Genomic DNA, 5,614 nt, shown 5'->3' on the forward strand with positions numbered 1-5,614 from the left:
TCAGCTTTCATTTTTCTATTTATGCTTTTGTGTTAAGCCTGAGATCCTCTCGAAAGCAGAAACTGAGACAAGAGCTTTCATGCAGGTCATTTATTAGGGAAGTAGGACAAGAAAACAGGAATGAAGGACTAGAAAGAATGAAACAGAAAAAGAGGGAGAGCCAATTCCTTGGTAATATGCCACATTGATTTCTGTAGTGGACAACTGATGTTCAAGCCAACCAAGACCTTCTCAGGTATCATGGGTGGCAGTGAAAGGAAGGACCAGATTCCTTCTATCACCAGTCAAAATGTGCCTCCTAGAGTGTTAACAAGTGCTCACATCCATCCCATGCTGCTGCATCCAAGAATCCCCACGCCAAAAATGACAGATATATATGCTGTCAAATTACACCTGTGAAAATTCATTGCTACAGCAGTACCTAGGAAAAAAGTGAGCAAAGTGGATGTGAAGCAGAGTACAAGACATGTCCTATATACTTTTTAGTTTGGTGGGATCGCTCTGCGTTTTCTGTCTCACTAAAAACTGACCCCACACACCGCACACACCGCAACCTGTCCTTAATGGAAAGAAAACAGTACTGAAAGATTTTACTTATTGAGCAAGTCTTTTTTTGAAGAATTGATTTAATAGAAGATAATAAGAATATAATCAGGGATCCAAAGAATCTCCCAGAGATGGAGACTTGGAATTACAGCAGTGGTTTTACTGAGATTTCTGGGGTAGTAAAAATGATTCTTTTTCTGACCTCTCACCTTCAGACACACCTGGGGTCTATGTGAATAGGAATTATAGTTTGTAATAGATTTTGAATTATAGGAGCTACCAATTAAGGAGAAAGGAGAATACAAAAATCCCAGTTATTGTTTACTCTAGTTCCTCTGCTCGTCTTCCCAACTGTCAGCCTCCGGTCATTGGCCCCACCTTCCTCCATCGGACAGCTCTTACCAAATACGAAGAAATTTCATGAAAGTATATTTTACTCTCTTTCTCTAAGTTCCCACAGAAGGATCAGGTATTTCCATTGGTAAACAGGTTTTAGATCTGTTGTCACTCACGGGATCAGTTTACTGGATCCATTATAGAACACGGAAATATACGTGACAACCATTCCTTCTCCTGGTGGAGGAAACTCTGACAGGTGTTCAGGGATGGGAGGCTGAAGGTCATTGCCTAGGCAGTAGAGTTTGGTGTTTAGGGGCCGTCTCCAGGGTGCGGATCTGGCTCCCACACATACTGGCTGTGACCCTGGGACAATTTACTTTCCTCTCTAGGCCTCAGCTCCTCTAACAGCAAAACTTAAATAATAATGTAAACCATATCCCTATATATATTGTGAGGATCAAATAAGGTTGCTTATGAAAATTGCTTAATATAGTACCTGGCACAGAGAAAGTGATCAATAGTGTTAGCCAGCAGAATGCTACGGTAGTAAGAGAATAAAGAAGGTAAAGACAGAGGTTCAAGGGATCAGGGAGTGAAGAAAATTAAATTAAGCAGTGGCGGATTCTGTGACAGGCACAAATCAAAAAGAGAAATCACATAATATCTCAGCCCAAACACTCATCGTTCCTACAGTCACGCCCATTCATGGGGCCTGGTTTCCCCTCTTAATGGCTGTACCAACTCTCTAACTTAGTTCCGTTACCTAGAACATCCAAGCAGGCTCTGAGGAATTTATCTCATCAATTTGATTCTTTCTCTTACCTTAGTTCTTACTACAGTTGGACCAAAAAAAGTTGTTCCAATAAAGACAGTGCCACACACACTTGTCAAAGAAAATCAAACTTCTGCTTTCTCCAAGAGCTTAGGGGAAATGATCTACCAAACAGGGTTTAGAAATCAAGAAGAGGGAAAACGTTGCATTGAGTGATTTAATAATTAAAAGCTGTTAGTAAATACTCGTGGACCAGAGATTTCCACTTCATCCACTTTAGAACTGCTAAACAATGATTTGTTTGATAACCTTAGTTTCTGAGGCCATAAAAGTGCATCATTTTTACTTTGGAAAGTTATTTAAAAAGATCGTTTTGTATTATTATTGAAACCAAGCCCAGAGTAGGTGAGGTCACCTCTTGTACAACTATTGATGTTTGAGAAAAGTTGCTAAACAAATGGAAAACCATGCATTTGCAGAGGATGGGATTTTAAACTAATCTCTGCCTGTGTTAATATTGCAGTTTTTAGTTAGCTCTCTTTTTGATCTAACTAATTCTTTGATCTGTGGGTTAGGAGCTATGTTGTCATAGATGTTAAGGAGCAATGAGAACAGATATTATTCTATGTCTTTATCATATCTTTGCTATATTAATACTGATATTTTCTATTATTGCTTTAAGAAGATCCCCATGGACTAAATAGCAAGCATATAGACAGAAGAATCTTCTCTGAAAATGTAGGAAAATGCCTTATATTTTCCAGTTAAAGGGTCATTTCTCTTTCTCCATGAGATTAACCTGTAGCATGAGCTATAATTGAACTTTACATCTCCTCGAGTATTGAAGATTAAAGAAGTCAAGATTATTTGGCCAATTTAAGATCAAACGGATAAATGAACCTCGAGGAGAAAAAAAAAAAAGAATATCTCGTTTGGAGGGGAGACCGTGTGATGGGTCTGTCAGGGCGAGTTCGATGTCAACGGTCTCTTCAAAGTAGCTAAACTCTGATCAATTGGAGGATTTCCCACATGGACAGATGTGTGCCACAGGTAGTCCACAGACTCAACACTAAAACACATTGAATCATTTAAGAAGAAAGTTATGCATTTTTCAATTATTTTTCAGTTCCTCCGATTATGTTAGTGAGGTAGCCTCAGTCTGGTGCTAATTGTCTTGTCTTTCTCACATTTACTAATTCTCTCTTTTAATACACAGGGAGGAAGGCTTAGACTTCTTGCGTTTTGGAATTAAGATCACCAACAACAATAGCCAGTGATTTTTAGAGCTTACCACATGCCAGGTATACCTCCAAGAAGTGTACATATGTGATCCTATTTAAAACCTTTTAAAAGAAGTTTAATATATCTATATGGAAAAGTGTACAAATCATATGTTTACAGTGATGATTTTTTAAAAAATGAACTCACCCTTTTAATCAGCACCCATGTCAAAAACCAGAATATTGCAAGCACCCCTCTGTCACCTCTTCCAATTCTGTCTTGCTCAAGGATACTGCGTCCTCATTTCTAACAGCACAAATTCATTTTGCCTATTAAGCTACTTTATAAATAGATACATCCGTACGTACTTTTGTTCAACATTATATTTGTAAGATTAATCCATATTGCTATGTGTAATTATAGATTATTCATTTTCATTGCTGAATATTATTCCATTATATAATGATATTACCATTTATTTATCCATTCTATTGTCGTACATTCCATTATTGTCCATTTGTACAGTTTCCAATTTGGAGCTATTAAGAATAGTGCTGTTATGAATATTCTAGTGCATACCTTTTGATAAATACATGAGCGCATTTTATTGTGTATATGCTTATGAGTAGAATTGTTGAGTATGTATATAATCAGCTTTAGAAGAATTTTTCAAAGTGTTTATATTAATTTACATTTGCACCCACAGTATATGAACATTTCATATCCTCTTCAATACTTGGTATTTAGCTTTTTCATTTTAACCATTTCAGAAGAGCCAAAGAAACATGCAACATACTCTAGGCTGAGCTTCTAGGAATGTACAAAGCTCTACTGAAGAACTGGATTGTCTAGTGAGCTGTGTCTTTGCAGTGACTCACGCTAGCAGAATGAATACCCTTTCCTAATAAATGACTACAAAGTGAACATTATTCAGCAGCATCCAGATTAAGAAAGAAAAATTACCTCCAGCTCCCAGAAGACCCTGTCTGTCCCTTCTGATTTCAAATTTCTACCTTCAAGGGGTAATTGCCATCTTGATTTTTGTGATGATAATTCTGTAACAACTTCTCTATTTTTCTTAATTGTTCTACCACATATCTGTAAACATGTTTTCCTTTTTTGTGTCTGAAGGAAATGATGCTGATCTATTTTTTTATTTCATGCTTCTCTGTGCAGTTCTTACATGTTGCATGTAGTGTAGCCCATTCATTTTTATTGCTTTATAGTATTCCATTATGTGAATATATTAAAAATTATTTATCCATTCTACTGTTAAAGGGCATTTGAGTTGTTGCCAGTTGTTAGCTATCCCAAACAATGCTGCTCTAAGAATTCATATGAGTTCTTTGTACATGTATATGGGTTTATGGTATATATCTAAATGTATTGGGTGCTCATAGGGTTCACATAGCTTCACTTTTAAGAGATAAATAACGTCTAAATGTTTTCAGAAGTGGTAGCACTAATTTAAACTGCCACTGGAAGTTTACAAGAGTAGATGTTGCTTCAAGTTCTTGCTATTGTTATCCACACTTGGCTATTGTTAGGCTTTAATTACACAACCTGGTCATTATGTAGTGATAGCTCATTGTGTGTCTTAATTTGTATTTTCTGATGATTAAAAAAGTTGGTCACCTTTGCACATTTGTTGGCTCTTTAGATTTCCTCCTTTGTAAAAGGTTTGTTAAATTTTTTTCTGATTTTTCTATTGGTTAGTCTGTCTTATTGATTTGATCTTCAGGAACATTTTCTATATTCTGGATACTAACCCTTTGTCATGCATTGCATTACAAATACATTATCTTTTATGGTAGGTGTTGTAATTTTCATTTCTCCGGTGGTTCATGAAGTTTGGCATCATTTCATGTTTAACGGCTATTTGGACATTGTTTTGAGAAGAGTTCGACTTTTTTTTTGTACAGTTTTCTATTGATTTGTCTAATATGCAAGAAGTTATTGATTTATAGAAGTTTTTCTATATATCATGGATACAAGTTCTTTGTCATATATATACATATACATATAAAATAAATATATATAAAGTAAATATTTTTGCCTGCCTATGGTTGCTTTTATAATGTCTTGATGAACAGAAATTCTTACTTTAATATAATTCCATTTTAATTGAAAAACACTATGGTTAGTGCTTTTTGTTTTCTGCCTGACATATCTTTGCCTATGCCAAGGTCATGAAGTTGGTTTTCTACAAGCTTCGTTTTCTCTTTTACATATATATCTTCAGTTCACCTAGAACACATTTTTATATAGGGTGAAGTAGAGGTCAAGATGCATATTTTTTCTACACAGATATCTAGTCAATGCAGCACTATTTAATGAGATCATCTCTTACGCACTTCACTGTACTGCCATCTTCATTTCAGGGGGCTGTATTTCAAACCTGAATATATGCAGGTTTGTTTCTGGCACTATTTTGTCCCATTGATTTGTCTGTCATTGCCCCAATACACCAATGTCCTGAGTAATACAGCTTTATAATAGTGAAAACTTTATAAATTTGTTCTGTTTCTTCAAAATTGCCTTGGCTAGTTTCCATATAAGTTGCCTTGCATTTCCATATAAACTTTAAAATCACCTTTTCTGTTTTCTCAAAAGAAAAAAATCTGCAGAAATTTTGACTAGGAAAACAGGATCTGTAGATCAGTTTGAGGATTGACACATTTATCTCATTTAATTTTCACTAAAATCCTCTGAGGTAAAAATTCTTATCTATATTTT

This window comes from Pteropus alecto, unplaced genomic scaffold, assembly GCF_000325575.1.
Source record: "Pteropus alecto unplaced genomic scaffold, ASM32557v1 scaffold164, whole genome shotgun sequence".
Taxonomy (NCBI): domain Eukaryota; kingdom Metazoa; phylum Chordata; class Mammalia; order Chiroptera; family Pteropodidae; genus Pteropus; species Pteropus alecto.